At 37.9% G+C, this 25,785-nt stretch overlaps 1 long non-coding RNA gene across 6 annotated transcripts; it reads left to right on the forward strand.

The window, feature by feature from the left end:
* Positions 1-9,671: 9,671 nt before the first annotated feature.
* On the forward strand, positions 9,672-17,200 carry LOC131998426 (uncharacterized). 6 transcript variants are annotated; one of them, XR_009398692.1, is made up of 3 exons: positions 9,672-9,686; positions 16,805-16,938; positions 17,002-17,200. It is a non-coding gene; the product is annotated as an uncharacterized LOC131998426 (long non-coding RNA). The 6 variants fall into 6 exon arrangements; XR_009398691.1 differs by lacking the exon at positions 9,672-9,686 and adding an exon at positions 9,758-9,772; XR_009398689.1 differs by lacking the exon at positions 9,672-9,686 and adding an exon at positions 13,199-13,212 and having other exon boundaries at positions 16,749-16,938.
* The last annotated feature ends 8,585 nt before the right edge of the window (positions 17,201-25,785 follow it).

The following is a 25,785-nucleotide window of genomic DNA, read 5'->3' on the forward strand; positions in this document are numbered from 1 at the left end:
AATTAAATTATATGTTGGAGACCTGTGTAAAATTTCAGCTAATTCGTATAAAAATTGCGCCCATTGGGGCTCACGAAGTAAAAGAGAGAGAACGATTTATGTGGATCCGTATCGGGCTATAGACCGATTCAGACCATAATAAACACGTTTGTTGATGGTCATGAGAGGATCCGTCGTATAAAATTTCAGACGTATCGGATAATAATTGCGACCTCTAGGGGTCAAGAAGTCAAGATCCCAGATCGGTTTATATGGCAGCTATATCAGGTTATGAACCGATTTGAACCTTATTTGACACAGTTGTTGAAAGTAAAAATAAAATACATCATGCAAAATTTCAGCCAAATCGGATAGGAATTGCGCCCTCTAAAAGCTCAAGAAGTCAAATCCCCAGATCTGTTTATATGACAGCTATATCAGGTTATGGACCGATTTCAACCATACTTAGCACAGTTGTTGGATATCATAACGAAATACTTCGTGCAAAAATTCATTCAAATCGGATAAGAATTGTGCCCTCTAGAGGCTCAAGAAGTCAAGACCCAAGATCGGTTTATATGGCAGCTATATCAGGTTATGGACCGATTCAAACCATACTTGGCACAGTTGTTGGATATCATAACAAAACACGTCGTGCGAAATTCCATTCCATTCGAATAAGAATTGCGCCCTCTAGAGGCTCAAGAAGTCAAGACCCAAGATCGGTTTATATGGCAGCTATATCAGGTTATGGGCCGATTTGAACCATACTTGGCACAATTGTTGGATATAATAACAAAATACGTCGTGCAAAATTTCATTCTGATCGGATAAGAATTGCGCACGCTAGAGGCTCAAGAAGTCAAGACCCAAGATCGGTTATTTGGCAGCTACATCAGGCTATAGACTGATTTGAACAATACTTGGCACACTTGTTGGATATCATAGCAAAACACGTCGTGTAAAATTTCATTCCAATCGGATAAGAATTGCGCCCTCTAGAGGCTCAAGAAGTCAAGACCCAAGATCGGTTTATATGGCAGCTATATCAGGTTATCGACCGATTTGAACCATACTTGGCACAGTTGTTGGATATCATAACATAACACGTCGTGCAAAATTTCATTCTGATCGGATAAGAATTGCGCACTCTAGAGGCTCAAGAAGTCAAGACCCAAGATCGGTTTATATGGCAGCTATATTAATATATGGACCGATATGGCCCATTTGCAATACCAACCGACCTACACTAATAAGAAGTATTTGTGCAAAATTTCAAGCGGCTAGCTTTACTCCTTCGGAAGTTAGCGTGCTTTCGACAGACGGACGGACGGACGGACGGACGGACAGACGGACGGACATGGCTAGATCGACATAAAATTTCGAGACGATCAAGAATATATATACTTTATGGGGTCTCAGACGAATATTTCGAGTAGTTACAAACAGAATGACGAAATTAGTATACCCCCTATCTTATGGTGGAGGGTATAAAAAGACGTTGCAAAATCATGCACCAATGTTGTCATTATCATACACAGACGTTGTTGGAAATATTGTTAACAAGCGTGGATGATTTTGTTAACACCCATTGTTGTTTCATACACCAAGCGTTGTGAACAGGATCCCTACAAAATGTGTGTGTATATCAACTCTTAGTTTAAATGGCTTTAAAAATATTGTATGTAAATAGCCGGCTATGGTGCAATGTGGTAAAGCATTTGAAAATATTCAATGGAATGAATGGAACGCAGGTTCAATACACAGGAGCACACAAAATCATTTTGCAATCTTTTAAAAAACTGTGCACTAGACGTTATCAGAATGTGAGCGGGGGTATACGTTTCATTCATATATACTGTTGTTGATTGATGAAGATTTGTGTATGAGCTGATAATGTCTGTGTGCTAATTCGCTTTTATGAATGAATGTGGTTCCTTTTGTCAACGCCGTGCTTGGTTTTTTGTAAGGATGCGGTCTATTGGCCGCCTAGATCGTGCGATTTAACGCCTTTTGACTATTTTTCGTGGAGCTATCTTAAAGCTCATATCTATACAGACAACCCCGCTGCAATTGACGCATTGAAAGACAACATTGAAGCAATTGTTCGTGGGATAACGGCCGAAATGTTGGAAAGAGTATGCCAAAATTGGTGGATGGACCATTTCAGGCGCAGTCACTGTCAACAAACATCAAATAAAGATTTAATATTTTTCTTCAGGGTTTTTAGTCACCACCTTTTTTGGCGATGGGCAGAACGTTCTGAACCTTCCAACGCGCTGGGAAAACTCCCTCACGGTAAGCAAGGTTGAAAAGGTTTCGTAGTGGACAAGCAAGCGTCGAAGAACACTTAAAAAGTATAATTGTTGACATACCATCCTGGCCCGGAGATTTATTAACTTCGAGATCCGCAACCCTTTTAAGACGAATAAAGGGGAAACCCAACAACCGAAAAAGTACAAATTGATGATATTTGTACCAGGATTTTCCGGAAGGTTTAAGAATTCCGATATATATAATATTTACAAAATTAGATTAGCATTTAAGACCTGCAATATGACTAATCAGTTATTCAGTTAAACTAAATCTAAGGCAATCAAAAACGTCAAATCTCTTGTAGTATACCGGATAATGTGCAATGGAGACGAGTCTGACTTATGAGAGAAGGTATATGTAAAACTAACCAGAAATCACCAATTAAACCGATGGAACAAAGAAATGCACTAGCCACCCACTGTACGATCACAGTGCATCAGCCAAACATTAAAAATGTTAATATATTGGTGGAAGAGAAAAACTCTCTTAGACAATACACCTTGGAGATGCTCCCATTACAAACATCTCACCAGATAAGAGATTAAATTACAAGACAGACGCAGACAAGTGTTCGCAAATGTACAGGCACATAGTTAACAAGTAACCAGTAAGGAAAGGCAAAAGTCGGGCGGAGCCGATTATATAGTCCCCTACACTACCGAGTATGCCTACTACCATTAAGCAAATGCGAGGGCAGTAAAATTTTATAACAGCCCCAACGAAATATTTTTGCCATAAAAGTGCATATCAGATGAAAGATATATATGGAAGCTATATCTAAACCTGGTCCTATTTTGATGAAATGAACGAACGTCAAATAAAAAATTGTGGCTGCTACAGCCATCATAAGGTATATCGGATGAAATATATATATGGGAGCTATATCTAACAAGTAAAAGCGTGCTAAGTTCGGCCGGGCCGAATCTTACATACCCTCCACCATAGATCGCATTTGTCGAGTTCATCTCCCGGCATCTCTTCTTAGGCAAAAAAGGATATGAGAAAAGATTTGCACTGCTATTAGAGCGATATCAAGATATGTTCCGGTATAAAATTTCAGCCAATTCGAATAAGAATTACGCCCTTTGGGGGCTCAAGAAGTAAAATAGAGAGATCGATTTATATGGGAGCTGTATCGGGCTATAGACCGATTCAGACCGTAATAAACACGTATGTTGATGGTCATGAGAAATCCGTTGTACAAAATTTCAGGCAAATCGGATTATAATTGCGACCTTTATATGGCAGCTATATCAGGTAATGAACCGATTTGAACTTTATTTGACACAGTTATTGAAAGTAAGACTAAAATACTTCATGAAAATTTTCAATCAAATCGGATAGGAATTGCGCCCTCTAGAGGCTCAAGAAGTCAAGACCCAAGATCGGTTTATATGGCAGCTATATCAGGTTATAAACCGATTTGAACCACACTTGGCACAGTTGTTGGATATCATAACAAAACACGTCGTGCAAAATTTCATTCTAATCGGATAAGAATTGCACACTCTAGAGGCTCAAGAAGTCAAGACCCAAGATCGGTTTATATGGCAGCTATATCAGGTTATGGACCGATTTGAACCATTCTTGGCACAGTTGTTGGATATCATAACAAAACACGTCGTGCAAAATTTCATTGTGGTCGGATAAGAATTGCGCACTCTAGAGGCTCAAGAAGTCAAGACCCAAGATCGGTTTATATGGCAGCTATATCAAAACATGGACCGAAATGGCCCATTTACAATACCAACTGACCTACAGTAATAAGAAGTATTTGTGCAAAATTTCAAGCGGCTAGCTTTACTCCTTCGGAAGTTAGCGTGCTTTCGACAGACAGACGGACGGACGGACAGACGGACGGACGGACGGACAGACGGACGGACATGGCTAGATCGACATCAAATGTCGCGACGATCAAGAATATATATACTTTATGGGGTCTCAGACGAATATTTCGAGTAGTTACAAACAGAATGATGAAATTAGTATACCCCCCATCTTATGGTGGAGGGTATAAAAATGTTACATGTATATGAGTACTCGGGACCTGAATATATAACTACGGATATAGTAGTGGAGTTAACAAAAAAGGGTGATTATTTTATCCTTGTTTAATTTGGTCCAGATCGGTCCATATTTGGTTATATGTGCCATAAAGAACGATCGCTCGATTAAAATCTTGGCCCTACAAAAAGCGATTTCGTTGAAATTTGACGCAGTGACTTATGTTAGGATTTTCGACATCCATGTCCTATGTGGTTCAGATTGGTTTTTTTTGGATATAGCTGCCGAAAAGACCAATATTATGAACAGTGACTTATATTTATTAGACGACTCAATGTCCGTGCCGAATTTGGGTGCATAAGTAATTCAATTTTCACAGCATTGTGACGAAAGGGGGTATACATATATACTCGAAGTTAGTGCATTTTTACTTGTTATACCCACCACCTAAGGATAGGGGGTATATTTAATCAGTTATTCCGTTTGCAACACATCGAAATATCAATTTCCGACTCTACAAAGTATATATATTTCGAATGGTCATAAAATTCTAAGGCGATTTAACGATGTCCGTGTGTCTGTCCGTTCCTCTGTGATGAGTGATTACATACTCTACAGCCTTCAAAAATTGATATATTGAGCTGAAATTTGGCACAGATACGTCTATTTTATGTACCCTGGTTAAGTTTTTGAACAGGTCAAATCGGACCATATTTAGATATAGCTGCTATATAGACCGATTTTCCGATAAAGGGTCTAATGCCCATAAATGCTTTATTTTTCATCCATTATCGCTGAAATTTGCAACAGTGAATATTTTAGGCCTCCTGATATCTGACCAAAATATGGTCCATATCGAACTATATTTATATATAGCTGCCATATATACCAAACTGCCGATAAAGGGTCTGAAGCCCATAAAAACTTTATTTATTAACCGATTTCGCTTAAATTTGAAACAGAGTGTTATCTTAAGACTTCTGATATCTGATTAAAATATGGATCAAATCGGACTATATTTAGGTATAGCCGCCATATAGACCGATCTCCAGATAAATGGTCTAAAGCCCATAAATCTTTATTTTTTAACCGATTTCGCTGAAATTTGAAACATTGTGAAATTTTACGCCTCCTAACATAGGGCCCCAATACGGTTGAGATCGGACTATATTTCGATATAGCTGCCATATAGAGCGATCTCCGGATAAAGGGTCTAAACCCCATAAAAGCTTTATTTTTTAAACGATTTCGCTAAAATTTTAATCATTGAGTAATTTTACGCCTCCTAACATAGGACCCAAATGTGGTTTAGATCGGACTATATTTAGATATGGCTGCCATGTAGATCGATCTGCCGATAAAGGGTCTGAAGCCCATAAAAGCTCTATTTACCACCCGATTTCGCTGAAATTTGAAACAGTGGGTAGCCGTCCCAAATATGGTTTGGATCGGACCATATTTAGATATAGCTGCATAACGACCGATATCCCGATAAAAAGTTTGAAGAGAATAAAAGCATAATAAAATAAAAGTATAATAAAACAAGTAAAAGCGTGCTAAGTTCGGCCGGGCCGAATCTTATGTACCCTCCACCATAGATCGCATTTGTCAGTTTTTTTCCCGGCATCTCTTCTTCGGCAAAAAATGATATAAGAAAAGATTTGCTCTGCTATTCGAGCGATATCAAGATATGGTCCGGTTTGGATCACAATTAAATTATATTTTGGAGACCTGTGTTGGGGGCTCAAGAAGTAAAATAGAGAGATCGTTTTATATGAGAGCTGTATCAGGCTATAAACCGATTCAGACCATAATATACACATATGTTGATGGTCGTGAGAGGATCCGTCGTACAAAATTTCAGGCAAATGGGATAATAATTGCTACCTCTAGAGGCTCAAGAAGTCTAGATCCCTGAACGGTTTATATGGCAGCTATATCAGGTTATGAACCGATTTGAACTTTTTTTGACACATTTGTTGAAATTAAATAAAATACACCATGCAAAATTTCAGCCAAACCGGATAGGAATTGCGCCCTCTAGAAGCTCAAGGAGTCAAACCCCCAGATCTGTTTATATGACAGCTATAGCAGGTTATGAACCGATTTGAACCATACTTAGCACAGTTGTTGAATATCATATGAAAATACTTCGTGCAAAATTCCATTCCAATCGGATAAGAATTGCGCCCTCTAGAGGCTCAAGAAGTCAAGACCCAAGATCGGTTTATATGGCAGCTATATCAGGTTATGAACCGATTTGAACCATACTTGGCACAGTTGTTGGATATAATAACAAAACACGTCGTGCAAAATTTCATTTCAATCGGATAAGAATTGCGCACTCTAGAGGCTCAAGAAGTCAAGACCCAAGATCGGTTTATATGGCAGCTATATCCGGTTATGGACCGATTTGAACCATACTTGGCACAGTTGTTGGATATCATAACAAAACACGTCGTGCGAAATTCCATTCCATTCGGATAAGAATTGCGCCCTCTAGAGGCTCAAGAAGTCAAGACCCAAGATCAATTTATATGGCAGCTATATCAGATTATGGACCGATTTGAACCATACTTGCCACAGTTGTTGGATATAATAACAAAGCACGTCGTGCAAAATTTCATTTCAATCGGATAAGAATTGCGCACTCTAGAGGCTCAAGAAGTCAAGACCCAAGATCGGTTTATATGGCAGCTATATCAGGTTATCGACCGATTTGAACCATATTTGGCACAGTTGTTGGGTATCATAACGAAACACGTCGTGCAAAATTCCATTCCAATCGGATAAGAATTGCGCCCTCTAGAGGCTCAAGAAGTCAAGACCCAAGATCGGTTTATATGGCAGCTATATCAGGTTATGAACCGATTTGAACCATACGTGCCACAATTGTTGGATATTATAACAAAACACGTCGTGCCAAAAGTCATTCCAATCGGATAAGAATTGCGCCCTCTAGAAGCTCAAGAAGTAAAGACCCAAGATCGGTTTATATGGCAGCTATACCAGGTTATGGACCGATTTAGACCATACTTGGCACAGTTGTTGGATATCATAACAAAACACGTCGTGCAAAATTTCATTCTGATCGGATAATAATTGCGCACTCTAGAGGCTCAAGAAGTCAAGACCCAAGGCCGGTTTATATGGCAGCTATATCAGGTTATGGACCGATTTGAACCATACTTGGCACAGTTATTGGATATCATAACAAAACACGTTGTGCAAAATTTTATTCCAATCGGATAAGAATTGCGCACTCTAGAGGCTCAAGAAGTCAAGACCCAATATCGGTTTATTTGGCAGCTATATCAAACCATGGACCGATATGGCCCATTTACAATACCAACCGACCTACACTAATAAGAAGTATTTGTGCAAAATTTCAAGCGGCTATCTTTACTCTTTCGGAAGTTAACGTGCTTTCGACAGACAGACGGACGGACGGACGGACAGACGGACGGACATGGCTAGATCGACATAAAATGTCGCGACGATCAAGAATATATATACTTTAAGGGGTCTCAGACGAATATTTAGAGTAGTTACAAACAGAATGACGAAATTAGTATACCCCCCATCTTATGGTGGAGGGTATAAAAATTTATACATTCAACTTCAAAAATTTGCTGAAATCGGTCCTATTAAGGAATTTGTATTAATGATTTACAATCTTGCAATTTGGATTTATGATAAGCTCAACAAGTAAATACGTGCTAAGTTACGCCGGGTCGAATCTTATATACCCTCCTCCTTGGAACCATTTGTCTCTATTTATATATATATATATATATATATATAAATATATATATATATATATATATATATAAATATATATATATATATATATATATATATATATATATATATATATATATATATATATATATATATATATATATATATATATATATATATATATATATAACAAACAATGGATTAGAATTACTATGCTATTGGAGTTATATCCGGTTATAGACCGATTCGGGAAGTCCACATGGAAGATTGGTTTAAATGGGAGCTATATCAGGTTAAAAGCGAATAAAGCCCATACTTGGCAGGTATATTAACGGTCATAGGAAAAGTCTTTGTGCAGAATTTCAAAATCGAAAAATATTTGCGCCCTTTAGAGGCTCAAGAAGTCAAATCGGCCGATCGGTTTGTATGGAAGCTATATCATGTTAGGGACCTATTTGAATTACACTTGGTACGGCTGTGGGAACTCACAGCAAACCTTTGCGTACAATATTTCAGTCAAATCGGGTGGTAATTGCGTCTTCTAGAGGCTCAAGAAGTCAAATCTGAAGATCAGTTTATATGGCAGCTTTATCAGATCCATTTACAGTCCTAACCGACCTACACTAATTAGAATTAGTTTACGCAAAATTTCAAGCGCCTAACTTTACTCCTTCGAAAGTTCTCGTACTTTCAACAGATAGACGGAGGGACATGGCTAGATCGACCTAAAATGCCATGACGATCAAGAATATATATTCTTTATGCAAAAATTGCAAATTTTGGCCATGAACATTCCACTAAGGAACAGGGGCAAACTTCTCACATATCAATGAGTGCAGTCCGTTTTAAGTTTTAATCTCAATGATAATATAGTATATATTTTATATTCTTTATGGAATGACGAAATAAGTATACCCCTATCCTATGGTGGAGGATATAAAAATATCCACTGGATATTTCGATGTGTTGTAAACGGAATGACAAAATGAATATATGGTGGGTATAAAAGAATTTTGTGAATATCGTAAAAAGTTCTTCTGAAAAAATTTTCTTCATAAAATTTCTCGTCTTAGAAAATGTAATAAAACTTTTGTGCTTAAGCTGGGTATATACCTATGGCGAAATTTTCGGTTGCAGCCAAGACATTTATGTCTCCACTGAAAATAGCTGTGTACACTACAAAATGGCGACAAACATTACTTTACCATTTTGGGCGACTTTTATTAATTTTTGGCTAATAAAGCACATACATATGTACTGAAATTAGCTGTGTTTATTTGCAAATAACTTTATTTCATATATTTTATAAATTTCGACTACAATATGTCAAAGCATTTCTTATCGCAACAAAAATTTTGTTTGTGGTGCAAACCGGCCTTTAGAAATTCATATTTTGACATTAGACCAGTTGCATTTAAAACTTTTTAATTATTTTGTGTTTATCTTTTAATGAAATACTCTCGCATTCTAAGCTATAATTAATATTTTTTAATGCGCCTCCACAAATGTTCCCTATTATTTTTTAATGCCCTTCCTTATTGCTAATTGTTTAAAAAAAATGTCGTGCAGACATCAGATAGAAACATTTGTATTGACGTACGATTCACAGTGGGAGAAAATCGAAAAGGTCTACAATATCTCCACAGGTTTCCGAGATATTTGACTTAATTTTGTTTTGTGCAATTTTGATCGAGATCTGTTTCGTATTTTGCAATTTTCAAAAGCATTTGTGGTTTGATTTTCATATTTTTGAAAGATTTGGATTCGTAACAAAATTTGAAATTGAAAAATAAGAAAAACACGAATCTTAGTAGTTTTTATTTTGGATTTTGCAAATAAAATTGTACTTAAGAAACTTAAAATAAATTCTGGCCGATTTTTTTTACAAAAATTCCCGAAATACCTCTTTTGAGCAAAGATGGTTTCAAAATCAGCATCTTTTAGTTAGTTCAGCAAATATTGTTAGGTGCAAAATATATTTTTAATGGGTTTAGGTGACATATGGAGTAAAAAGTAAAAAGCCGTTAAGTTCGGCCGGGCCGAACATTGGATACCCACAACCTCGGGTAAATATGTAAAAGACATTTTGTCATAATCTGGTAAAAAATTTATCATTTATTCCCCCATAACAGCTATATCGAAATATAGTCCGATTTGGACCAAATTCGGCACGGGCATTGTGTGGTCTAATAGGTAAAAGTCATTGTTTAATTTTGTAGATCAAAATATAGCTCTTTCTGGTAACTATATCCAAATAAAGACCGATCTGGACGATAAACGACACGGATGCCGAAAAGCCTAACACAAGTAACTTCATCAAATTTCAGCTAAATCGGACAATAAATGCGTCTTTTATGGGCCCAAAACTGGTTGCCTGTTACTGGTTTTGATTACCTTAGCCATTTTTATACCCACCACCGAAGGATGGGGGTATATTCACTTTGTCATTCCGTTTGCAACACATCGAAATATACTTTTCCGACCCTATAAAGTAAATATATTCTTGATCAGCGTAAAAATCCAAGACGATCTAGAAATGTCCGTCCGTCTGTCTGTTGAAATCACGCTACAGTCTTTAAAAATAGAGATATTGAGCTGAAATTTTGCACAGATTCTTTTTGTCCATAAGCAGGTTAAGTTCGAAGATGGGCTACATCGGACTATATCTTGATATAGCCCCCATATAGACCGATCCGCCGATTTAGGGTCTTAGGCCCATAAAAGCCACATTTTTTATCCGATTTCGCTCAAATTTGAGGCAGTGAGTTGTGTTAGGCCCGTCGACATCCTTCGTCAAATTGGCTCAGATCGGTCCAGATTTGGATATAGCTGCCATACAGACCGATCCTCCGATTTAGGGTCTAAGGCCCATAAAAGCCACATTTATTATCCGATTTTGCTGAAATTTGGGACAGTTAGTTGTGTTAGGCCCTTCGACATCCTTTGTCGATTTGGTCCAGATCGGTTCAGATTTGGATGTAGCTGTCATATAGATCGATCCTCCGATTTATGGTGTAAGGCCCATAAAAGCCACATTCATTATCCGATTTTGCTGAAATTTGGGACAGTGAGTTGTGTTAGGCCCTTTGATATATTTCTTCAATTTGGTCCAGATCGGTTCAGATTTGGGTATAGCTGCCATATAGACCGATTTCTTGATTTATGGCTTTGGGCCCATAAAATGCTCATTTATTGTCCGATGTCGCCGAAATTTGGAACAATGAGTTAAGTTAAGCCCCTTGACATACTTCTGCAATATCGCACAGATAGGTCCAGATTTGGATATAGCTGCCATATAGACCGATATCTAGGTTTAAGGTTTTGGGGCCATAAAACACGCATTTATTGTCCGATGTCGCTGAAATTTGACACAGTGGGTTTGGTTAGGCTCTTCGACGTCCTTCTTCAATTTTGCCCAGATCGGTCCAGATTTGCATATAGCTGCTATATAGACCGATCTCTCGATTTAAGGTTTAGGGCCCATAAAAGAGAGAAATTTGGGACAGTGCTTTGTGTTAGGCTTTTCGACATGTTTATGCAACTTGGCCCAAATCGGTCCAGATTTGGATATAGCTGCCACGTAGACCGATATCTCGATTTAAAGTCTTGGCCCCATAAAAGGCGCATTTATAATCCGATTTCACTGAAATTTGACATAGTGGCTTATGTTCGGCTTTTCGACATCCGTGTCGTATATAGTTCAGATCAGTATGAGGTATATGAGTATAAGGTATGAAATTTTCACCGAATTTTGATGAAAGGTGGTTTACATATATACCCGAGGTGGTGGGTATCCAAAGTTCGGCCCGGCCGAATTTAACGCCTTTTTACTTGTTTTAGATTGTTTTTAGAAATTTTGTTGGATGAGATGATTTACATTTGTGAAATATTACTATTAAGAAGCTACCTGTTCCATCTATTCGTATACATTTCGCCACTTGAAATTTTGCAGAGACACTTAATATTGATGTAGGTCATTGGGAATTGCAAATGGGCCATATCGGTTCAGAATTAGATGTAGCGCCCATATAAACCGATCACCCGATTTGACGCCCTGGAAGACGCAGTTTTTTCCGATTTGACTGAAATTCTGTACGTAGTGTTTCGTTACGATCTCCAACAACAGTGCCTAGTACGGTTCAAATCGGTCTATAACCTGATATAGCTCTCATATGAACCGATCTCCCGATTTGATTTCTTGAGACCCTGGAAGCCACCAGTCCGTAATTCCTATGCGATGTGGCTGAAATTTTGCACGACTTGGACCATTACTTGATATAGCTGCAATATCATAGCAATTTTTATACCCTCCACCATAAGGATGGGCGTATACTAATTTCGCCATTCTGTTTGTAACACCTCGAAATATGCGTCTAAAACCCCATAAGGTATATATTGTATATTCTTGATCGTCGTGACATTTTAAGTCGAACTAGCCATGTCCGTCCGTCCGTCTGTCGAAACCACGCTAACTTTTGAAGAAGTAGAGCTAGCCGCTTGAAATTTTGCACAAATACTTCTTATTGGTGTAGGTCAGTTGAAATTGTAAATGGGCCCAATCGGTCCATGTTTTGATATAGCTGCCATATAAACCGATCTTGTGTCTTGACTTCTTGAGCCTCTAGACGGTGCAATAATTATTCGATTAAGCTAAAACTTTGCATGACGTCTTTTGTTTGCGCAAATAGATGCAATTCTTATCCGAATTGGCTGTAATTTTGTGCAACAGTTTTTCCTATGACCTTCAACATGTGTTTCAAATATGGTCTGAATCGGTCTATAATCTGATATAGCTCCCATATAAACCGATCTCCCAATATTACATCTTGATCTCCTATGTTGCGTAATTATTATGCGATTTGGCTAAATTTTTTCACAATGACTTCTACTATGGTCTCCCGCATCCGAGCGTAGTATATTCAGAATCGGTCCACAATCTGATATGGCTCCAATAGCTTGGGAATTTCTATCAATCATTTTTTGTTTGCCTGTAAAAAGATCCTGGACAAAGAACTTGGCAAATGCGATCCATGGTGGAGGGTATATAAGATTCGGCCCGGCCGAACGTAGCACGCTTTACTTATTGTTTCTAAATAAGCCACTCAAAGCACCTTGAAAATCATTATTTTTTCTTTGGAAAAAACAAAACAAAAATAAGTAAAAGCGTACTAAGTTCGTCCGGGCCGAATCTTCGGTACCAACCACCATGGATTCCGCTAAAAAGTTTGTATTTGCATTATTTTGGTTTGAAGAAGCCATACAGGGATATCGGACCCATATCACCATATTGACCCACACGGTTATCCGTGCACTGATCTTGTAAGCCATAAGATAGGGGTTTGGGCAAAATTTTGGCAATCAGGGGAAGATTTAAGCTTCTAAAGGCTCAAGAAGTCAGCTTTGGTGATCAGTTTATATGAGGGCTATATCTGTTTATAACCGATTCAGATCATACTTGGCATGCTTTTTGAAAGTCCTAACTCAATCCTTTGTTCTAAATTTCAGCCAAAGCGGATGAAAATTGACACTTCTGGGCTCATGAAGTCAAATTAGGGGACGGTTTATGTGGCAGCTAATACCAAATTTGGACCGATCTGCGCCAAATTGAAACAAGTAAAAGCGTGCTAAGTTCAGCCGGGCCGAATCTTATATACCCTCCACCATGGGTCGCATTTGTCGAGTTCTTTTCCCGGCATCCCTTCTTAGACAAAAAAGGATATAAGAAAAGATTTGCTCTGCTATTAGAGCGATATCAAGATATGATCCAGTTTGGACCACAATTAAATTATGTGTTGGAGACCTGTGTAAAATGTCAGCCAATTCGAATAAGAATTGTGCCCTTTGGGAGCTCAAGAAGTAAAATAGAGAAATCGATTTATATAGGAGCTGTATAAGGCTATAGACCGATTCAGACCATAATAAACACGTATGTTGATGGTCATGAGAGGATACGTCGTACAAAATTTCAGGCTAATCGGATAATAATTGCGACCTCTAAAGGCTCAAGAAGTCAAGATCCCAGATCGATTTATATGGCAGCTATATCGGGTTATGACCCGAGTTGAACTTTATTCGGCACAGTTGTTGAAAGTCATAATAAAATACGTGATGCAAAATTTCAGCAAATCGAATAAGAACTGCGCCCTCTAGAAGCTCAAGAAGTCAAGTCCCCAGATCAGTTAATATGACAGCTATATCAGGTTATGGATCGATTTGAACCATATTTGGCACAGTCGTTGGATATCATAACAAAATACTTCGCGCAAAAATTCATTCAAATCGGATAAGAATTGCGCCCTCTAGAGGCTCAAGAAGTCAAGACCCAAGATCGGTTTATATGACAGCTATATTAGGTTACGGGCCAATTTGAACCATACTTGGCACGGTTGTTGGATATCATAACAAAACACGTCGTGCAAAATTTCATTCTAATCGGATAAGAATTGCGCACTCTAGAGGCTCAAGAAGTCAAGACCTAAGATTGGTTTATATGGCAGCTATTTCAGGTTATGAACCGATTTGAACCATACTTGGCACAGTTGTTGGATGTCAAAACAGAACACGTTGTACAAAATTTCATTCTTATCGGATAAGAATTGCGCACTCTAGAGGCTCAAGAAGTCAAGACCCAAGATCGGTTTATATGGCAGCTATATCAGGTTATGAACCGATTTGAACCATACATGGCACAGTTGTTGGATATCAAATCAAAACACGTCGTGCAAAAATTCATTCCAATCGGATAAGAATTGCACACTCTAGAGGCTCAAGAAGTCAAGACCCAAGATCGGTTTATATGGCAGCTATATCAGGTTATGGACCGATATGGCCCATTTACAATACCAACCGACCTGCACTAACCAAAAGTATTTGTGCAAAATTTCAAGCGGCTAGCTTTACTCCTTCGGAAGTTAGCGTGCTTTCGACAGACAGACGGACGGACGGGCGGACAGGCGGACGGACATGGCTAGATCGACATAAAATGTCGCGACGATCAAGAATGTATATAAAGGGTGATTTTTTTGAGGTTAGGATTTTCATGCATTAGTATTTGACAGATCACGTGGGATTTCAGACATGGTGTCAAAGAGAAAGATGCTCAGTATGCTTTAACATTTCATCATGAATAGACTTACTAACGAGCAACGCTTGCAAATCATTGAATTTTATTACCAAAATCAGTGTTCGGTTCGAAATGTGTTCATTCACCGTTCAGCGATGAGGCTCATTTCTGGTTGAATGGCTACGTAAATAAGCAAAATTGCCGCATTTGGAGTGAAGAGCAACCAGAAGCCGTTCAAGAACTGCCCATGCATCCCGAAAAATGCACTGTTTGGTGTGGTTTGTACGCTGGTGGAATCATTGGACCGTATTTTTTCAAAGAGCTGTTGGACGCAACGTTACGGTGAATGAACACATTTCGAACCGAACACTGATTTTGGCAATAAAATTCAATGATTTGCAAGCGTTGCTCGTTAGTAAGTCTATTCATGATGAAATGTCAAAGCATACTGAGCATCTTTCTCTTTGACACCATGTCTGAAATCCCACGTGATCTGTCAAATACTAATGCATGAAAATCCTAACCTCAAAAAAATCACCCTTTACTTTATGGGGTCTCAAACGAATATTTCGAGTAGTTACAAACAGAATGACGAAATTAGTATACCCCTATGGTGGAGGGTATAAAAAGATATTGAAGGGTCTTACGCTCACTAACACAATTTCAGCGAAATCGGACAATAAATGGGGCTTTTATGAACCCAAGACCTTAAATTGTTAGATCGGACTAAAAAATTAAACAAGATAAAACGTGCTAAGTTCGGCCGGGCCGAATTTTGGGAACCCACCACCATGGATTCTGCTAAAAATGCATATAAAATAAATTTTAGTTGAGGGGTGTAATTTTATTCTACATACCAAACTTCTGCGAAACCAGCAAAAATAAAAACTTCTGAGAACCAACAAGGATGATCGAGAGACCGGTTTACATGGGAGCTATATCTGGCTATAGACTGATTTGGGCCGTATTTGGTAACAACTGTACCAACAGTTGTTACAGAACACCACATGAAAAATTTCAGCCAAATCAGACAAAAATTGCGGCTTGTAAGGGCTCTAGAATTCAAATCGGGAGATCGGTTGATATGGGAGCTATATTTGAGGTTATAGACCGGTTTAGAGAAGAATCGTTCAAGAAGTCAAATAGGGAGAACTGTTTATATGAGAGCTATATCAGGTTAAAAAGCGATTTGGACTATACTTGGCACAGTTGTTGTAAATAGTAAGTGAACACTACATGCAAAACTCCAGCCAAATCATACAAAAATTGCAGCTTCCATGGGCTCAAGAACGCGTAAGGCTAGCCGCTTGAAGTTATGCCATATCGGTTCAGATTTGGATATAGCTGCCATATAAACCCATCTCCCCATTTTGCTTCTTGAGCCCCTACAAGGCACAATTCTTATACAAATGGACTGAAATATTACACAATGACTTCTACAATAGTCTTCAATTCTTTTATGATTCGAATCGGACTATAACTTGATATAGCTCCAATAGCATAACAGTTCTTATCCATTATTCTTTAGTTACCTTAAAAGAGATATCGATATATATAAGATTCGGCCCGGCCATATTTAGCACGCTCTTACTTGTCTAGATTGTTAAATGCTTGAAATAAAATTTTTAATTGGCCTATAAAATAGTTCTCTACAATTTGTTGTGCCCTGTTTATCGTTAATTACTTAAAATTGTCGTGCAGAATATAGTTAAAATTGTTGCCACAAGTATTATTTTTCGACAACAATATTTTTGCTATAAAAGCCATTCGAAGCACCTTGAAAATCATTCAGTTTTCTTAGGATATCCAAGCAAAAAACTAACACTTTATAAAAGGTAATTTGAAAAACAATTAACTGAGTATTTTCCTGTTTTATTATCAAACTCTTTCTACCTTAGTCCAAAATGAAATTCTACGCCACCATTGCTGTAGCTATCATGAGTGTCTTGGCATTTGCTTCTGCCAATCCTGAACCGATTTTGCAGACAATAAGTGGTTTAACTGATAACCTTGGCAAGTAAAAGTTTGCCAACATTTTAGTCTCCAATTTGATACTGATGAACGAGGAAGTGGAAAATGGCAAAGGAATAAGCAAAATATTATTAGGAAATCGTATTGGGATTCACATCATTGCAATGAAAGCCAATAAACAATAAACAATAAAAATACTAGCACCGCAGAATATTAAAATATGTTTTTTGTTTTTATTTGGAGATATTACATGAGATAGGGTGGCTAATGGAAGGGTCGTAAATTGATTTGTTGATTTAAGGGAAGGCTCATTTTCCAATACCTCGCAAAGGGTTTCTAAAGATAGATCATATGTTTCTTGTGGCCTGGCACATGTCAGCTAAGAACAACCCATTACTTCTGATCACAAATTTTTTACAAAATGTGCTTCTTGTTTATTTTTTGCGTTTACTTTCTTTAAACCCCTCTCTAACATAAACAGTTAGGATTCTTATGACAATATTTACTAACATGTGTGTTTAAAGAAGAGTCGATGTTTTGTTTAAGGCTCTGGTCCCTTTGGCATAGCTCATATAAACATTTGAGTTGTTTTTAACACAATAAGAGAAAAACAAGTAAAAGCGTGCTAAGTTCGGCCGGGCCGAATCTTATATACCCTCCACCATGGATCGCATTTGTCGAGTTCTTTTCCCGGCATCTCTTCTTAGGCAAAAAAGGATATAAGAAAGAGTTGTTCTGCTATTAAAACTATATCAAGATATGGTCCAGTTTGGACCACAATTAAATTATATGTTGGAGACCTGTGTAAAATTTCAGCCAATTTGTATAAGAATTGCGCCCATTGGGGCTCACGAAGTAAAATAGAGAGAACGATTTATATGGGATCTGAATCGGGCTATAGACCGATTCATACCATAATAAACACGTTTGTTGATGGTCATGAGAGGATCCGTCGTACAAAATTTCAGGCATATCGGATAATAATTGCGACCTCTAGGGGTCAATAAGTCAAGATCCCAGATCGGTTTATATGGCAGCTATATCAGGTTATGAACCTTATTTGACACAGTTGTTGAAAGTAAAAATAAAATACGTCATGCAAAATTTTAGCCAAATCGGATAGGAATTGCGCCCTCTAGAAGCTCAAGAAGTCAATTCCTCAGATCTGTTTATATGACAGCTGTTTCAGGTTATGAACCGATTTGAACCATACTTGGCGCTGTTGTTGGATATCATAACAAAGTACTTCGTGCAAATATTCATTCAAATCGGATAAGAATTGCGCACTCTAGAACCTCAAGAAGTCAAGACCAAAGATCGGTTTATATGACAGCTATATCAAGTTATGAACCGATTTGAACCATACTTGGCACAGTTGTTGGATATCATAACAAAACACGTCGTGTAAAATTTCATGCCAATAATAATTGCGCCCTCTAGAGGCTCAAGAAATAAGGACCCCAGATCGGTTATATGGCAGCTATATCAAAATATGGACCGATTTAAACCATACTTGGCGTAGTTGTTGGAAGTGATCCCAAAACACTACGTGCAAAATTTCATTCAAATCGGATAAGAATTGCGCACTATAGAGGCTCAAGAAATCAAGACCCAAGATCGGTTTATATGGTAGCTATATCAGGTTATAGACCGATTTAAATCATACTTGGCGGAATTGTTGGATATCATAACAAAACACGTCGTGCAAATTTTCATTCCAATCGGATGAGATTTGCGCCTTCTAGAGGTTCAAGAAGTCAAGACCCAAGATCGGTTTATATGGCAGCTATATCAAAACATGGACCGATATGGCCCATTTACAATTCCAACCGACCTACACTAATAAGAAACTTCTTTCAAAGCGGCAAAAATAGAAGATTCTATGAACCGAACATGGATAATCGACAGACCGGTGTATATGGGAGATATATCAGGTTAAAGACCGATTTAGACCGTACTTGGCACAGTTGTTGGAAGTCATAACAGAACAAAAAATCACATTTTCAGCCAAATCGGACAAAAATTGCGGCTTGTAGGACTCAAGAAGTCAAATCGGGAGATATGTTAATATGGGAGCTATATCAGTTTTCAGACCGATTCGGACAGTGCTTGACACAGTTGTTGAACGTCATAACAAAACACTAAATGCCCAATTTCAGCCAAATCGGACAAAAATTGTTGCTCGTAATGGCTCAAGAAGTCGGTTTATATGGGAACTATATGTAAATCTGAACCCCCAACATCAATATAAAGTTTTTGTGCAAAACTTTAAGCAGCTAGCTTTATGCGTTCAACCGCTATCGCGATTTCGACCGACGGACGGACATGGCTAGATGGACTCAGGTCGTCGAAACGATCAGAAATATATACACTTTGTGGGGTTTTGGACAAATATTTCGAGTTGTTACAAACGGCATGGCTAGATTAGAATACTCCCATCCTATGGCGGTGGGTATATAAAGATGTCGAAGGCCCTAACTCACTGTCCGAAATTTCAGCAAAATCGGATAATAAATGTATCTTTTATAAGCGTAAGACCTTAAATCGGCAGATCGGTCTATATGGGGGCTATATCAAAATATAGTCCGATATAGCCCGTCTTCAAACTTAACCTGCCTAAGTTGGTTCACAATACCAGACATATCGGTTCATGTTTTGATATAGCTGCCCTATAAACCGATCTTGGGTCTAGACTTCTTGAGCCTCTAGAGTGTGCAATTCTTGTCCGATTGGAATGAAATTTTCCACTACGTGTTTTGTTATAATATCCAACAACTGTGCCGAGTATGGTTCAAATCGGTTTATAACCTGTTATAGCTGCCATATAAACCGATCTTAGGTCTTGACTTCTTGAGCCTCTAGAGGGCGCAATTTTTATTCGATTGGAATAAATTTTTGCACGAAGTAGTTTGTTATGATATCCATCAACTGTTCCAAGTATGGTTCAAATCGGTTCATAACCTGATATAGCTGACATATAAACAAATCTGGGGACTTGACTTCTTGAGCACTCGACTTCTAGAGGTCGCAATTATTATCCGATTTGGCTGAAATTTTGCATAACGTATTTTGTTCTCTATTTCAACAACTGTGTCAAATAAGGTTCAAATCGGTTCATAACCTGATATAGCTGCCATATAAACCGATCTGGGATCTTGACTTCTTGAGCCTCTAGAGATCGCAATTTTTATCCGATTTGCCTGAAATTTTGTACGACGGATCCTCTCATTACCATATTATGGTCTGAATCGGTCTATAGCCCGATACAGCTCCCATATAAATCGATCCCTCTATTTTACTTCTTGAGACCCAAAGGGTGCAATTCTTATTCGAATTGGCTGACATTTTACACAGGTCTAACATATAATATAATTGTGGTCCAAACCGGACCATATCTTGATATCGCTCTAATAGCTGAGCAAATCTTTTCTTATATCCTTTTTTGCCTAAGAAGAGATGCCGGGAAAAGAACTAGACAAATGCAATCCATGGTGGAGGGTATATAAGATTCGGCCCGGCGAATTAGCACGCTCTTACTTGTTTTGTCTTCTGTAGACTTCCACATGTCGTGCATGACTTCTGTTTACAAATTTTGTACAAAATGTGCTTCTTGTTTATTTTTTTTAAACCTTCACCTATTTAAACATTTAGGATCTTTATGACAATATTTATCAACTTGTGTGTTTAAAAAAGAGAAGGTATTTTGTTTAAGGCTTTAGTCATTTGCAATGGTAATATAAGCATTCGAATTATTTGCTAACAAAATAGCAGAAGATTTATACCTGTTTTAAGACCTTTTGTCACATTTGCTATAGTTCATATTTCATTAATAAGTGAGTGTTTATAAGAAGTTGAAATATTAAAGAAAAATATGTATTTGGGGTTTGTTATGATTTGGCGGCGTAGAACTAAGGTTTTAAAAGCCTTAATAGGCTTGTAAGGTTTATTAGTTATTCTTTTATTTTGGCAGCGTTCTTCTTGTGATCGATAGGGAAATTAGGGAAATATTTACTTTACAAGAGATGCCTACCATAAAAGAAAGTAATAATAAGTAAAAGAGTGCTAAGTTCGGCCGGGCCGAATCTTATATACCCTCCACCATGGATCGCATTTGTTGAGTTCTTTTCCCGGCATCTCTTCTTAGGCAAAAAAGGATATGAGAAAAGATTTGCTCTGCTATTAGAGCGATATCCAGATAGGGTCCGGTTTGGACCACAATTAAATTATATGTTGGAGACCTGTGTAAAATGTCAACCAATTCGAATAATAATTGCGCCTTTTGGGGGCTCAAGAAGTAAAATAGAGAGATCGATTTATATGGGAGCTGTATCGGCCTATAGACCGATTCAGACCATAATAAACACGTATGTTGATGGTCATGAGAGAATCCGTCGTACAAAATTTCAGGCAAATCGGATAATAATTGCGATCTCTAGATTCCAGATCGGTTTATAAGGCAGCTCTATCAAGTTATGAACCGATTTGAACCATACTTGGCGCAGTTGCTGGATATCATAACAAAACACGTCGTGCCAAAATTCATTCTAAACGGATAAGAATTGTGCACTCTAGAGGCTCCAGAAGTCAAGACCCCAGATCGGTTATATGACAGCTATATCAGGTTGTAGACAGATTTTAACCATTCTTGGCACAGTTCTTGGATATCATAACAAAACATGTCGTGCGAAATTTCATTCCAATAGGTTAAGAATTGCACAATCTAGAGGCTCTAGAAGTCAAGACCCAAGATCGGTTTATATGGCAGCTATATCAGGTTATGTACCGATTTGAACCATACTTGGCACAGTTGTTGGATATCATAACAAAACACGTCGGATTATTCTAATCGGATAAGAATTGCGCACTCTAGAGGCTCAAGAAGTCAAGATACAAAATCGGTTTATATGACAGCTATATCAGGTTATGTACCGATTTGAACCATACTTGGCACAGTTGTTGGATATCATAACAAAACACGTCGTGCCAAAATTCATTCTAATTGGATAAGAATTGCGCCCTCTAGAGGCTCAAGAAGTCAAGATACAAAATCGGTTTATATGACAGCTATATCAAAACATGGACCGGTATGGCCCATTTACAATACCAACTGACCTACACTAATAAGAAGTGTAAAATTTGTGTAAAATTTCAAGCGGCTAGCTTTACTCCTTCGGAAGTTAGCGTGCTTTCGACAGACAGACGGACGGACGGACAGACGGACAAACGGACGGACAAACGGACGGACAGACGGACAAACGGACGGACATGGCTAGTTCGACATAAAATTTCACGAAGATCAAGAAGATATACTTTATGGGGTCTCAGATGAATATTTCGAGTAGTTACAAACAGAATGACGAAATTAGTATACCCCCCATCTTATGGTGGAGGGTATAAAAACAAGTAAAACGGCATTAAATCGGCCAAACTTTGAATACCCACAGCCTTTGTTATTCGTCATTTTTTGATTAGAAATGCATCATTTATTAAACCATATCAGATATATCAAAATATGGACCGATTTGGAGCAAACTCGGCACGGGCGTCAACTGGTGTAATAAATACATTTCACTGTTCAATTTTGTAAAACAGAATATTGGTGTATATGGCAGCTGTAGCCATATATATATATATATATATATATATATATATATATATATATATATATATATGTATATATATACGTACTAGCTGACCCGGGCCCGCTCGGCTGTGCCTTCGTTTACTTTATATGGAACAAAAGTTTCCTTGAAATATTTATTTTCGACAATTAAAGATCTTTTTGTGAAATAACATGCTACGAAAATATTGTAGTATATCGCTTGACTAACAGTTTTACAATATAGGTGCCGTTATCTGAATCCCATATGATCTTTATTGGTCCACGAATTTAAGTTTGGATGTAAGGTGTACTCCATTCTTAAAATACTTCATTTCAGCCCGATATTCTCATGATGTCTGATTTAGTGGTGTTTTCGGGGGAGAGGTGGTCCCCCAGATACTTGGCCCTGAAAAAATATCAGCATTGTGCTCTTCTCTCAAATACCATTTATTTAAACCCCATATTGCCATTGGCTTAAGAGGATGAAGCGTCCCCCAAACACATGGTCCCACAATAGGTTATCAAATTCGTTTTCTAATCTTAAATACCTTTCGTTTGAGCCACATAATGGCATGGTCGAAAAATTTTTTCCCTTTGGGGGTGTTTTGGGAAAGGCGTGACGCCTTAAATACATGGTCCTACATTTGGATATCAAATTCGTATTATACTCCCAAATACCTTTATTTGAGCCCCATATTGCGATGGCCACTAAAAAATTGCTGTTTGTGGGGTATTTTGGGAAAGGGGTAGGGGTTTCATATCAGATACGTGGTCTACTGCCACATACCTTAAATTGAGCCCCATATTTCCATAGTCGGCAAACATGACCGACTTGGGGGGTGTTTTGGGGGATGGGCGGCCACTCAAAATATATATATATGGCCTTAAAAATATATATCGGATTCGTGTTCTACTCTAAAAACACTCCTATTTGAGCCTCATATTGCAGTCAGAAAATACTTACTATTTGGGTGATGTTGTGGGGGTGGAGTGGCCCCATAGACACTTGATATCAAAAGACCAAAGACCTCCGAAAGACCATTCATTTGAGTCCCATATTGCTATGGTCGTAAATTTGTCCCTCTTTGGGGATGTTTTTGGTGAGAGGCGGCCCCCCAAACACTTGGTCCCATATTTGGATACCAAATTTTTAATTTTAAGGTACTATATGAAAGTACAAAAATTTCACCACCCATATCCGAGATCTGACGTTTCTGAAAATAAGGGTAAGGGGGAACCCTCCCCTTTTCAGATATCAAAAAAATTAGTACCCTATTTTCACCACGAGCTCATTTTGCACCATCTCTGAAAATTTCAAGAAAATCGGTTCAGCCGTTTCTGAGTCTATAAGGAACACACAAACATACAAACAAACAAATAAACAAACCTACAAACAAACACAAATTGATTTTGATATATAAGATATGATCGGAAATGGATATTTCGATGTGTTGCAAACGGAATGACAAAATGAATATACCCCCATCCTTCGGTGGTGGGTATAAAAATAAAACCGAAAACAGTCATTTTATTCGAAGGATAGACAACTCACTATTAAACAGTAGTGAAAATCATATGATCAACTTTGAACACACTCTGCTGTACCTCTCGTGCTCTTTTTCTTTGTTCGGGTTGCCTTTGCTATTCAAATAATTATAAATAAATTTGTTTTTTTTTCATACCCTCCATTATAAAATAATTTAGTCATTCCGTTTGTAAAGCATCGACTTATTCATTTGAGACCCAACAAAGTATATACAATATGTATATTTTTGATCGTCTTGACAATATAAGTCGATTTAGCCATGTCGGTCCGTCCATCTATCGAAAGCACGCTAACTTTCGAAAGGATAAAGCTGGACGCATGAAATTTTGCACAAATACTTCCTATGAGTATAGGTCAGTTGGGATTTGATATTTTGATACAGCTGTCATATAAATCGATTTTGGATCTTGACTTCTTGAGCCCCTAAACGCCGCAATTCTTATTCCATTTGTCTCAAAGTTTGTATAAGATATTTTGTTATGACTTTCAACATCTGTGCTAAGCATAGTTCAAACCGCATTAAAACTTTACATAGCTTCCATATAAACCGATATCCTAATTTGACTCTCTAAACCTCTAGAGGGCGAAATTCTTATGCGATTTGGCTAAACATTATTTCAACGACGTCTCCTATGACTCTCCACATACATGCTAAATATGGTCTGAATCGCTCAATAACCTGATGTAGCTCCCACATGAACCGATCTCCCAAATTTAATTCTAAAGCCACTATAGGGCTCAATTCTTAGCCAATTTTGGCTAACATTTTGCCCAAGCATGGTCCGAATTGGTTGATAACCTGAAAGAGCTCCAATACCTTTACAATTTTTGTATATTATCCTTTGTTAGCCTAAAAAGAGATATCGGGCAAAAAAAAGGCAAATGAGATCCATGGTAGAGGGTATGCACGGTTCGACCAGGCCGAACTTTTCACGCTTTTACTTGTTGTCACTTGATTCGTTCGCCAAGTCATTGAAAACAGCTATTTCCCTTTATAAAATCAGCTGTTTTCAATTACTTGGCGAACGAATCGAGTGACAAAATGAAAAAACAAGTAAAAGCGTGCTAAGTTCGGCCGGGCCGAATCTTATATACCCTCCAACATGGATCACATTTGTCGAGTTCTTTTCCCGGCATCTCTTCTTAGGCAAAAAAGGATATAAGAAAAGAGTTGCTCTGCTATTAAGGCGATATCAAGATATGGTCCGGTTTGGACCACAATTAAATTATATGTTGGAGACCTGTGTAAAATGTCAGCCAATTCGAATAAGAATTGCGCCCTTTGGGGGCACAAGAAGTAAAATAGAGAGATCGATTTATATGGGAGCTGTATCGGGCTATAGACCGATTCAGACCATAATAAACACGTTTGTTGATGGTCATGAGAGGATCCGTCGTACAAAATTTCAGGCATATCGGATAATAATTGCGACCTCTAGGGGTCAAGAAGTCAAGATCCCAGATCGGTTTATATGGCAGCTATATCAGGTTATGAACCGATTTGAACCTTATTTGACACAGTTGTTGAAAGTAAAAATAAAATACGTCATGCAAAATTTCAGC

Source organism: Stomoxys calcitrans, unplaced genomic scaffold, assembly GCF_963082655.1.
Source record: "Stomoxys calcitrans unplaced genomic scaffold, idStoCalc2.1 SCAFFOLD_79, whole genome shotgun sequence".
NCBI classification, from domain to species: domain Eukaryota; kingdom Metazoa; phylum Arthropoda; class Insecta; order Diptera; family Muscidae; genus Stomoxys; species Stomoxys calcitrans.